This window comes from Ailuropoda melanoleuca, chromosome 5 (genome assembly GCF_002007445.2).
Source record: "Ailuropoda melanoleuca isolate Jingjing chromosome 5, ASM200744v2, whole genome shotgun sequence".
Taxonomy (NCBI): Eukaryota; Metazoa; Chordata; class Mammalia; order Carnivora; family Ursidae; genus Ailuropoda; species Ailuropoda melanoleuca.
The window spans coordinates 19,323,218-19,336,155 of NC_048222.1; the positions used below are offsets into that span (position 1 = coordinate 19,323,218).

The window sequence follows — 12,938 nt, forward strand, 5'->3', positions numbered from 1 at the left end:
CACTTTCCAGCCTGAGAAGCAGCTTGAAGGAAACAGGGTAATGAGATAGAATCCCAGCTGGACCCAAATGCTTTACTTTCCTGTCCTTTCTCTGCCTCCTTTTCCCTTCCTCTTTCCCCCTCCATCTCCTCATCCCCCATCTACTTCCGGTTTACTTTTCCCCTTCTTTATTGGTCTTCCCTTCTTTTCCTAGTTCCCTTTGCTCTTTTGTTCTGCTTTGTGCCTTTCTCTCCTTCTTTCTTTTTTCTCTTCCGCGTCTTCTACTTTCTTCACTGTGCACTTCATGCTTCTTCATGTTTATCCCGATTTTGTGTTTGACTCCTCTGTCAGCTGAAATGGATTGAGGTTCTCATGGAGAGAGAAATGCAGGCTGTGTCACTGAAAGCCAGGGCCTGCCTTCATAATGCTACGAAAAGGCCATGGGGTTTTATAATAGAAAGGGAATGCCTGCTAGTGTTGATTGAGCACGGCTTTGAGTGTTTCTAACAGCCTGGCTGAGCAGCATAAGGGTTTCTGTTTTACAGACTGGGAGACCCAGGCTGACACTTACCAGTCTTGCACAAGGTCATCCCGCATGTCAGAGGGTGGCATTGAACCCAATTCTGCTGAATTCTGAAGTCCCTCTTGCTTTATACAGCCATGAGGGTCACAGCTAAAGTGGCCATGCATGCTGGGGGAGGGATGTATTTGTGGCTCAGTTCAAACGTCTAAAGCAACCAGCTCCAATGTTGGCATTACCAGAGTCACCTGCCAGTCCCCACCCCAGAGTTTCCAATTTGGATCTGGGGGCAGAGCCTGAGAACAGGCATTTCTAACAAGTTCCCAGGTGATGCTGAAATGACTGGCCTGGTGACCACACTTGGAGACCCGCTGGTCTGAAAGGTTTTGGCTTTAGGGTTAGGTGGCCAGTCAGAGCTCAAGCCCAGGTGGCAGGAAACATTTTCTGGATCCCAGTGTGAGTGCACGGTGGGTGAAAATGGAAGTATTTAGTTAGTTAAACACGGTCTCATTTTACAAAGGGCTTGAGAATGCCTTCCAAAAATATTCACAATATAAAACCTATAGAGTCGAAGAAATTAAATCAAGGAAAAATGAAGGTAGGCATTTAGTACAGGTGGCTGGAATCCAATAAGGATAACTTTCCCTCGTTGTCAGCAGAGCTATATACACTTCCTTTATTTTCCTGGTTGATGACTCCCCGTTTTTGTTGTGGGAGGAGACACCTGAATTCTACCCTTTGAATAAAATTCTCCTTTTCCCAAACTGCCTTGTAGAGAGGGTCTTCTTCTCACTCATTCAATTTAGAAGTTACGAACTGATTGATGTTTATCTTTTTTTGTGACCCAATATTTGGTAAAATGGCAACCATGCAATATAGAATAGTTGAGCAACTGTATTTTTTGGATATCTATTGCTTATTTTCCACAGAAAAGAAAGCTAAGAAATATAATAGGGAGATCCACAAGAAAGCTGAAAGAGGATTCCTCTCTTCAAGTCACTTAAAACCTAGCTTGGAAAAAAAGATGTACATCTAAACAGCAAGGGAAGAATTGTGTCCTTTAACAGAGGTCAAAAATTCCAAAGGTAGCAATTCACGGAAAGGAAAGGTCAGGGTAGTTTGATGCGGGCGCCAAAAAATGGAATTTAATTTGACAAAATTAAAGAGAGAAAGATGACCAGGGGACACATTGAGACCATCTTCAAGAGCTTTAAAATGGAAGTTAGTGTAACTTCTTATAAACAAAACATAACATCCGCGACTTCGTTGGACACATAGACGGCTGTGGTGTGGTAGAAAAGGTTGCTGAGTTTGTCCTTGAAAAACTCGAGCCAAGTGACAGATTTGCCGCTTAGCACCGTGTGACCTTCCAGCGGTCCTTTGACCTCTTTAAGTCTCGGTTTCTGAAAAAATAAAAATGGGGATCCATCTGTACCCGTTGAGCCTCCCCTAGGAAAACAGTGGGCTGTATTTGAAACCAAATGGCATTTAAACGGGGATGAGGGGCTTCAAAACCATAGGACAGACTGGGAGAGTGGAAGCTGGGAGGCAGCCACCAGCTTCCAGCTGAGTCAGGGAGCTGCTGTTTCCACCCGGAGGCCCAGGAACCGGCCAGCGCTGCCCGGCCAGGGCCCGCGGTGTCCTCCGGCCCCAGCAAAAGCTCGTGCTTACAACGCCCGCAGTTGGCTGCTGCTCGGGGAAGAATGCTTTCCATCTCTCTCCTGCCTTCTGAATCTTGCACAAGGGCACCGTCTTGGCAGAAGCTACACTGGAATCCAGTTGGAGAGGTAGTTGAGAAAGTGCAGGTCTCAGGCTCCTAGCCTGAGAATGCAGGGAATTGCTCAGAAGCGGGGTCGGGCGGAGAACCCTTGCCGGCGGACACTCCTCGGCCCACTGACTAAAAGGGTGATTGAGAACTTAGGTTACAGCCCATCAGTGGGTTGTAAAATCAGGTTAGAGGGCTGTGACGGGCACTTTAAAAAAACTCAAATGGATAAAATAGAAAACAACACTGTGCGTTGCACAGGGTAACGTGTGAGCACGCGCCTGACCGTGTGTTTGTGTATGTGCATGTGCCTGACACACTGGGTCATGATGTATAAAGGTTGAAAAGGTTTGAAAGCCACAGAATAAAGAATCAGTGACACGAAATGATTTGTGCATTTTGTAAATTGTAAAGCACAAAGCAAATATGAATTAATGGCCCATTTGCCTTTTCTGAGGCCCGTGTTCCCTTTTGACTCAATCTCGGTTCTTCATCTCTGTGGTGTCCAGACACCACCTGTCTACCCCACAAGTGCACTCAGGACTCCCCCACACTCGTGGAAGCTCATGGAATAAAGCCACCAACGGGGCCAGAAAGTGGAGATTAATAGTTAAAAAAGAAAAGAAAAGGAAAACTGGCCTTGGTTCTGATTTCCTGAAGGCCCAGCCTAACTTTCCTGATTAAAGTCATGTTTAGTCAGCAAAAACGGCGGTGGTTGTTTAGCTGGGAAGAAAGAAGCCAAATGGCATGCGAAATAGCTTTTAAAACGTACCCTGAACACCTTACGCACGATCAAAGAGACTGTTTGCAGATTGGATGATATCCCCGTTCAGACAGCAGCTTCCTTGATACCCTCATTACCAACATCTGGAAACAGAAATAATACTCCAGAGTCAGGTTCATACCTCAGCGAAAGCAGGCTCTGAAATTTTATTAACTGAAAAACCATTGTCGGCTCTTTCCACATAGACCACATTATTTCAAGGAGTCTCATATCTTCGGGAATGGGTTGGATTTCGTTTTGCTCTAGGGTAAATGAAATTTTAAACTGGGTACAAACTTAATCATTTTATTTTATTTTTCTGGTTTAGAAATTCCTCCTTATCTCTCCTTCCCTGAACTCCCTCCTTTTTTAATTGCTTGTAAGAGGCAGCCCACGATCGGGTAACTGGTTTTTCCTGGAATAGCAAATACATAATAAAAAGAGCACGATTTACTCCTAACAATTTACTGGTTGTTCTCTCAGTCCCCTGGGAGGTGGGCGAATGTTGTTACTCTTCTCTTTATAGCAAAGGATGTATGACAAGGTGATAGGATCCAGGTCAGTGCCAAGTAGGAATTCAAAACCCAGACATGTTTGCTCTATAGAGAACAGTATTTTCAGCCTCCCCACCAGCTCAGGTGAACCGAGAGCTGCTATCAGCCCAGGGCTCCGCTTATCTAATGTACTTGTGCGGTTTTTCTCTGCTGTGTTGGTCCCTAGGCTGCAGGGAGGCCAGGAAACGAGATGGGCCTCTCTTTGCCACCCAGGAGGGCTGGAGAATCAGGAAGGGGGATGTGGATTGAGGGACCGTGGGTGCTGGGGTGGGGGTTATTTGGGGAGGGCCTGAGACGGTGTAAAAATAATGGGGAACAGTGAGAAAAAGGAGTTCAGGAAGCATGAAGAATCATTAAAGAAGTCCGAAAATGTCTCCTGAATATTTGTGTGGGATCAGAATACAAGCCAGGAAAGAGATTCTGATCAAAATAGATTTGATCAGAATATCCTGTGCCCTGGAGTGGTAGGGGTTGTCTGAGAGTGGATTTAAGACTTTGAGGGACTAGAGAAAAATGACGTTAAATTCAGAGTGCCACAAGGAGCTGTCTCTTGAAATGAGAGCAAAAGAGGATCAAGGAGTAAAGTTCCCATTTGCTGATAACATTTCAGAGCCTACATTAGATGTTTAGCCTTTCCTCCATCCCTCCCTCCCCTCCTCCTCCTTCTTTTTTTTTAAAAATATTTATTTATTTATTTGAGAGAGAGAGAGAGAGAGGGAGACTATGGCAGGGAGGGGCAGAGGGAGCGAGAGAATCTCATGCAGATTCCCCGCTGAGCTCGGAGCCCTGAGATCACCACCTGAGCCAAGTCAAGAGCCGGTCTTAACTGACTGAGCCACCCAGGCACCCCTCCCCTCCTTCCTTTCTTAAAAAAATAATCTCTCTCAACAATCTTACGGTTGTTCCTACTTTAAAGACGAAATTTTAAGGTTCCAAGAAATTAAGTAGTTTGCCCTAGTTTATACAACTAAATGAAAAAGGAAGATTCAAATTGAGCTTCCCCTAACTCCCAAACCCACGTTCTTTCCAAAACACTGCTACACTCCCTCTCTTCCAGAAAATGGAATGGAAAATGTCTGTGGAAACCCGATCGCTGTTCCAAGCTATGTTACACAGTGAGACTGCGTATGTTATCTTCGTGTGTGCAGTCTGTGCCCAAAATTTCCATGAAACGTGCTCTCTCTGTGGCTGGCTGTATGTTCCGAGGAGAGGATTTTGTGGGGTTGCAGCCCCACAGAAGTGAGGGGAAAAGGGTGTGATCTTAAGGGCACCGTCCTTGGGATAGAAATTCCTTGGCCGGTGAGAGTTATCACTGCAAACGCCAGGCGGTCCTGTGGTTCAGTGGTGGTGTCTTAGTTTCTCTTGAGTTTCCTGTAGGTGGACGCTGTATGATTTAGGCTGGGGCTCACCAGGGCCAGACTCTATGATTTGCAGGGCCCCGTGTCAAATGAAAAGGGACCCGTTGTGAAGAATTTACTAAGGATTTCAAGATGCTGAAGGCAGAGTATTCCGTACGTGCAGGGTTCTGAGTATGTGGTAGCCCAGGACGCATGCCCATGAAGCTGACTCGAACTCACCCACATAATGTGGTACCACAAGGTAGCCGCTGAAGGCCTGCATCCTTTGTGGGGTAGGCCAAGGTGACTCACGCAAACACAGCTGGTGGGGTGGAAGGAAAATATATGAAAAAGCAAGGGGACGACAGCGGCTATCATAAACTCACTTGCTGGTTTTTCCATTCATGAAGTCATTCATTTATGGACCGCTTACTGTATTCCAGGCAGCATGCTAGGTGTGGGGGATGTGAACGCTTCACCTGAAGCATGACATGTGTGTAAAATACATCGTGTCTTCGGTTTCTGTGTGCATTTATGTCGTGTGTAAAATGTACAGAGTTGGTTTTGTCCAGTAGAGACTATTGTGAGGCTTACCCTTCTGCTCAGCAAAGCCCCTCCACGTTGCCGTCCACAGTGGCTCTAAGCCGCACGTCGTGCTTCATAGAATTCGCCACCATGTTTTAAAATCCATTTTCCTAGAGATGGTCACCTGTTTTGGTCTCCAGTTCCCCAGGACACAAGCCTATGGTGAGGAGCTGTCTCTTGTATCTCCCCTGTTGACCTGGGTGAGAATTGTTTTAAGACACAAGTCTCGCTTGGTTGTAAGAATCACTTTGTGTGGAGATGGGGGTGGGGCCTCCCTCATTCAAATGCGGATTCTTGGGCTCTTCTTCCGCAGTACGCCTGAAGGGACCCTAGAATCCTAGGGTTTAACAAGTGCCCCAGGTAATTCTTATAATCAGGTATGGGTGGGGGAAAGCAATTGACAGTATATGCCCTGAATGGGGTTCCCGGGCCAAGGGTACACATGTTCTCAGTTTCACTCTTCTCCTGAAAGACTGGTCCACTTGGCCTTCACCATCTACTGACTCTTGCTTTCGTCTCTGATCGGTTCTCATTTATGACTACTTGCTCTTTACTCGCTCGACTAAATTCTCCCTTATTTGTTTGAATAAAAGTATGATATTATTTCTAAGTTCTGTTTGCCCTGGTCATTACTGTGAATTCAGCACGCTGACTGTTCTGTGTTTTCTTTGATCTCAGGCATGTTCTCCAGTTGTTTGTCCCTTTGAGTTTGTGCTCTTGCAGAATATCGGGGGCCTTGGCTGCTAATGGGAACCTCCGGGGAAAGTCTTTAGCTCAGACCCCAGGTTGTGCCCCTCCTGGATCTTAGAGAGAGAAAGCGAGAGAAAATGTGTGTGTGTGTGTGTGTGTGTGTGTGTGTGTGACTTGAGGGAGTGGTGGTGTCTGTGGGGGAGCCAGGGGGAAAGCCTGAGTGAGAGAGAGAGAGCCCAAGTTAATTTAGGTTTATCCTTCTTATACTCCCACCTGGGAGGTCTTTTCTGGATGTAACCACCTAATGCTTGAGATGTGCTGGGGGTGGGGTGGGGAGCAGAGGCATTTTTGATGCAATTTTGGAACCGTTGTAGGATTCCAGCAGTGTCCTGATGTGTCTATTGTCTGCGGCCAGGCCTGGGGGAGCTGAGTTTTTGTTCCCAAGAGCAGTGGCAGTGTGGGCAGTGACACACCTGGGGCCCACGAGGGATGGAAGGCAGCACAGATGGAAGAGTTTGCATTTTTGCAACCCTGTGCCCAGCCCTCGTTTGCCTGTCACGCTGTGTACCCATCTCTCTCTTCTTTCACACAGGACTGGAGGGTATATCAGTTTCTACAGTCTTTCAAACTCCCTGGGGCATCTCCAGGGCTGAGCTCCTGGAAGGCGGCAGCCTTAGTACTGAGCCCCGTTTCCAGCTTCAGTCTGTTTTCGGGGCTGGTGCTGCTCTGTTCAGTATGCATAGGGAGAGGGTCTTACTGGCCTGGCCCAGGCCATGTGACCACCCCTCAGCCATCTCGACTGACTGACAGGTAGAGCAAGATGAATGAAAGTCCTGGGCGAGGGGAAAGTAGATAATGCCAAGGTGTTCCCACAATCTAGACGTTTGCCTTCCATAGGGGAGGTTAGAGAAGGTTCGTGCAGCTGATTAGGAGAGCCTCAAACCAATGATTTGGCTCACACAGCCGCCCACTGCACTCGCACGGCAAGGGCAAACCTTGTTTGAGACAGTATGAACACTCGGTATAGTTGATGCCCAACGTCAGTTCAGTGCCAAGAGCCCACCAACCCCCATAACCCTTGTTTGGTGGATGCTCTTTGCTCTGACCTTGCTCATGTTTAGGAAAAGCTGCTATTCAAAGGCACTGGCCCATATGCCCAAACATCAGCTTCTTATAGTGGCAGTTACACTATGTGAGCTCAGTTTAGAATTCCCGTTGACTCTGACATTGTCCAATGATTTGGGAAGACCTTGATTTCAAAGTTTCTGATTTTGAAATAGCAAGTGTTCTAAGCATGGTATCTACCAAAGGTGAGCTGAAGAAAGCTCACAGGAAGTATGGCAATTGTCAGCATACACAAATCAGGGCTTAAGGCCCGAGGCTTTGGGGTCCGTCATTCTGGGTGTTCAAGTCAAGCCTCCATCAGTGTATTATCTGTGTTACCCTGGGCAGGTTACTTAGTCCCACTGTGCTAATAAATTTTATATTAGATCATATACTTAGTCATTACACAAATGTAGAATGTTTAATCATTACTATACTAGTCATATTTAATGTATCAGTTATGCAACTAAAAATAAAAAGAAATATTTTTTTCTGCTGTCATCTTCAAAATATCAATACTACTGGTTTTCTTACAACTCAAGAAAAGTTATACAGTGCTGATGTAACCTTCCCAGGAAAAGAAAAAGAGCTTTGAGCCTCGAGCTTTCCTAGGACTATGTAATTTTTCCCTTGGCCCCCCCTTAAAAATGGCAGCTGTAACTAAACCACTCTTGTTCCAGTGGAAACTCTACACAGAATGCAAAAATGTAAAATGGATGAAAGCAATACAGTGAAAACACCAAGACAGATGAAATCAGCATTGATTGTCAGAAACTTGTTTGTTTTTGTGGAGTTATTAATATACTTGCATGGATAACCAGAATTTTGTGTGTGTGTGTGTGTTTAAGTTTTTATTTAAGTAATATCTACACCCAACGTGGGGCCTGAACTCCCGACCCCGAGATCAAGAGTCACACGCTCTTCCGACTGAGCCAGCCCGGAGCTCTGGATAACCAGAATTTTGGAAGACAATTTGAAAACCTTTACAGCATAAGGCAGTCAATTGAAAAAAAAAAAGCTGTAGTCACTGTAAGACACACACATACACACATACTCATGTGTCACTCATACACACACATGAGCCTGACGAGGCACGAAGGAGCAGTGCTAATGTTTTGTCCTATTGAGTTGCTGTAGTTTGATAGAGTTATCCAAGAGAAGACTTTTTTCCCCTTTGTTTAATAATGTCCAGCAGTTGTTTGAAGGCCTTTTCAATCCCTTTCCTGTTTTGAAAGCACCTCGTGTTCCCATGTGATGTAGCCCTGGGATATCCTTCATTTTCGTCATGCTGGATAACAAAGACAAATGTGTTAGGCAAAAGCCAAGGGGTGGTTGTTGAGGAAGGTGGAGCTGGCCCCCATGACGTCTCTGCCTTGCTCAATAAAAGCCTTAGCCAGAGCCGTGAGGGCCCAGTTTTTGGACCTCAACCGTCTCATTATGCTCCAGTGACTTCTAGCTTTCAGTGTCCACATCCCTGCCCGAGGCTTTTTCTGGCACGGGAGAAGGTCACTCTGCCCTCATACTCAAGGCAAGTTGGAAGTGCCATAGAATTAATACCACTTAGGAACGGCCCTCAACCAAGGACTCCCGAGAGTTGACATGCACCCCAGCTCCCTTGACGCTCAGGTGGAATGATTTTGTGGTGTGCAGTTCATGCTGTTTCCAGTGTTCCCTTCCAGAGTTATCCATGGCGACAGCTGCCTTATGAGGCATATTCATGGCATCCCTCCTCTCCCTGCATCACTTCCCTGTCCCCCAGTTGGTGTGGTTTTCACTTCCCAAGTAACCTACTTGCTCTGGAATCCTTGTCTTGGAGGTAGCTCCTGGCAGGGGTTAGGGGGTGGGGGTAAGGGTGGGATCTAAAGAAGATGCCATTTTTAGCTTCACTTCCCTCTTTATACCTTCTTCCACTCATCACTCTTCCAAACTCTAAGCTTGGGCTCTTGCTAGCCCCGTGTGTACAATACGAGCCTGTCGTCTAGCCTATGGTTGATTGGACCAGGGAGGGACAACAGCTGAGCTAATCCGAGTCCCTTCCCCAGGAGTTTGGGGATTGGTTGGGATGGGTGGGAGTTGAGTGGGGGTGTGGTGGGGGGAGAGAGACAGAGAAAGAGACAGAGAGATTGATAGAGTGAATCTTCCCCCAGGTAGGGACTGAAGCATGTACTCTTGGGAGCTATGAAGATACTGCATATATGTCTTCTGGGGAGCTGAGACAGCTCAACTAGTCTGCAGAGAGAAAAATGAAGCAGGTGTGCAAGGGATAGCATAGGTGAGGGACACAAAAAATACTGCTGTGGTTTTGGCAACCTTCCCATTTCTGGTTTCAATCTTTTCAGAGGCATGGCTCCATTTCTGCTTTGACAAGATACCTATTTTTATTTTTTTAGGGAAATGCTCATTTTTTGTTTAAGCTAGGATGAGTTGGCTTCTTTTGCTTGAAGCCAGAACATCTATGAATGCATATTTTATATCATAAGTCATTCCTATTAAAAATAGTGTTTTTATGGCTATTGCCATCTCAGCCCTGCAATTAAGATATTTTATTGTATATTTGTTTAGCCCCTTCCCTAGGACACACATTAGCAAAGGAAAGAGGTAATTTCTTTTCCCCCATAGGGAAAACCCAGGGGTCTCCTTTTGTGGAGTTCTTGTGTTCTCGGCTCTCTAGGTACCTGAAGACAATCACCTTTTACGTCCCGAGATCTTGCCAGAAGCTGGATTTCCTGAAGAGGTGTGGGCTGTGTGCATGGGGGCTGTGTGGGCACTGAGGGTACGGAGCTGGAGATACAAGCCGGGACAGAGGATCGAAGGACTCACGGGCTGCTGGACCATCCTTGCAGTCCTCAATAGCACTTCTGAGGACCTGGGGTGTACATGACAGTGAGGTTGGCCACCAGGCCCTGTGGCCTGGGGAACCTTGGTAAAGGAGAGGGAAGCTGGTGAGGGGACATCTTTGCAGCCTGCCATGACCACAGGGCATGCCGAATGGGAGAACCAGCCCCTACAATGACCTTAAGGAACAAAGAAGAAATAGTGACCATTCAGGACTGAAGGAAAGGTTCTCCATTTCCTTGAAGCAAGTGAGCCCTGGGATTACCAGGCACCACAGGATGGTGGGGCATTGAATATGGCCTCATACTGGCCATTCTAACCACCCCTGGCAAAGTGGGGTGTCTTAATTGGTTTGGACTGCTATAACAAAAATGACCATAAACTGGTGGCTCAACCAAGGGACATTTATTTCTCCCAGTTCTGGAGGCTGGAAGTCTAAGATCAAGACCCCAGCAGATCCAGTGTCTAGTGACCATCCTCTTCCTGGCTTGGAGACAGCTACGTTTCTGGTGTATTCTCACATGGGTAGGGGGGAGTGGCTGGTACAAGGCAGGGACAGGGTGGGGGGTGAGAGAGAGTTCGCATACTCAAGAGACTTCTCCTCTTTCTTCTTATAAGAACACTAATTCCATCATGAGGGCTCCACCCTCATGACCTAATTACCCCCTAAAGATCCCCCCTCCAAATAGTATCACTTTGGGGATTTAGGGTTTCAACATGAGTTTTCAAGGTGGGGCACATTCAGTCCAGAGCATGGGGGCTGGAACTGGAGTTAATTTAATTTGAGTAAGGCATTTCTTGCAATACTCTAGATGTGGTGGAAGATTTCATTTCTGTTACATTGATATATTTGGCTAATTGTTATGATAAAAGATAACAATAACCATTCTTTTTAAAGGTACTTTACCTTACAATAACATGTCAGAGGTGACTGCTTCTTGCTGATGCTTTTAGGGGATGCCTTAATCTACCATAAGGGTTGGAAAGGAGTTTGAAGAAATAGAATTATCTCTCTCTCAGAGAGCCAGTTTAAACAGGAGAAACGGACTCTAAGAAAGGAGTTTTAGGGGAGTCTATCAGGAAGTCACTGAACAGACAGAAAGACCAGAGAACGAGTCGAAGAAAATGGGAGGAAATCAAGGGAATACGGAGAGCTAAAACGTAGCCAAGATCACACCTTGGGGACAGAGGGACGCTGCTGCCGGACACTGGCTGTGGTCACCCGCTGCCACCACAGGGCACTGATGGCGTTGCCACGGGTGGAGTCCATCCTACACTGTCTTGTGCTTTTGTATCACTTGCCACAGGCTCAGTGTCCCCGGGGGAGCCTCAGGTTGGCCAGGCACATGTTGTTTGCCCCGGTCTGGCCTCTGGGGCTCAGGGACAGTGAGGATCTGGCTTTCTGGCTGTGGTAGGGGAAGGTGTGAATCTTACCAAGATAATGACAGCTTCCCCAAATACGGCAGTGAAACCTCCCACATAAACCTGTTGTGATATGTACATGTCCACAATGAAAATCACCAATCGCTTAGGTCCCTGTGGGTGCAGTGGCTGCCTCCCTCCACGTCCTTCTCTTCTTCCTTAAGCTGTCCACTCCTGTGGCTGCAATCCCACCCCTATGCCCCATGAAATCTCTAGTTTCATTGCTATTTCTTTTCTGAGTTTGACTATTCTATTCCGCTGACTACTCCACTCTTAGATGTCCCTCAAACTCAACGGAACACATCATCTTTTAGAAAGGCTATATTTAGACTGGTGAAGGTTGTGGGCTCTGGAGCTGGACAGCCTGGGTTAAAATCCAAGCTCAGCCACAGCTTAGTTTTATAACCTTGGAAAAATTACAAATTTCTCTGTGGCTCAGTCTTGTCATGTGTAAAATGGGGATAACACCTATCTCATAGGGTTTTTATGATGATTAAGTGACTCTATACATGAAAACCACTTAGAAAATTGCCACATACACAGGAAGCCCTCAACTAATTATTATTGTCCAGTACACTGGACCTCTCCTTATTTCCTTTTTTCAATTTTTTTTTTTTTTTTTTTTTTTTTTAATGGAACGCTTCACGATTGCGTGTCATCCTTGCGCAGGGGCCATGCTAATCTTCTCTGTATCGTTCCAATTTTAGTATATGTGCTGCCGAAGCGAGCACCCTTTTTTCAATTAATACTCCTTGATGATACAGGCTAGAAACTTCTAGATCATACATGGCTGCTTTTCCCTTTCTCTTCAATGCCTATTTTATATCAGTTCCAAAGTCTATTGAGTCACCTTCTCAAATGCTTCTTAATTCCTTCTCTTTATCTGCAATCCTACTGCTACTTTCTTGGTTTTGGGCCACCATCATCCCTTGCTTGGATGATTCAAAGAGTCCTCTAACTTGTTTCTTAGCCTCCAGGTACTTCCAGGTTAAATGAAGACATATACTTCTCTTAGATGATAGTAGGAATAGCCAACATTTTTAAGTTTCTACTATTAGCTGGGAAGTGTTTAAAAAGCTTTAAATGGATTAGTTAGTTCATTTAATTGCTACATCTACCACCTGAAGAGGTACTTTGTAAATAAGAAAATGAAGCACAGAGTCCTTAGGGGACTTGCCCAGGGTCACACAGCCATAATGGCCCAGGGAAGATTTGAACACAGGGGCTCTGTCCATGCACTTCACCATATATTCTCCCCTATGCAGGTGGTCCCTGAAAGAGGTACGGAGTCCCCGTAGAGTGTTGTGGGTGAAAAATGTTTGAACTCCTATTTATATTTATTTTAAACTAGAATTATGAAATCCATTAAGGTTGATTAACATAA

The 12,938-nt window shown here is 45.9% G+C and overlaps 1 non-coding gene across 1 annotated transcript; it reads right to left on the reverse strand.

Annotated features, from left to right (window-relative positions):
• Nucleotides 1-12,180: 12,180 nt before the first annotated feature.
• On the reverse strand, nucleotides 12,181-12,285 carry LOC117802534. Its single transcript, XR_004625903.1, has one exon. It is a non-coding gene; the product is annotated as a U6 spliceosomal RNA (small nuclear RNA).
• Between the last annotated feature and the right edge of the window lie 653 nt (nucleotides 12,286-12,938).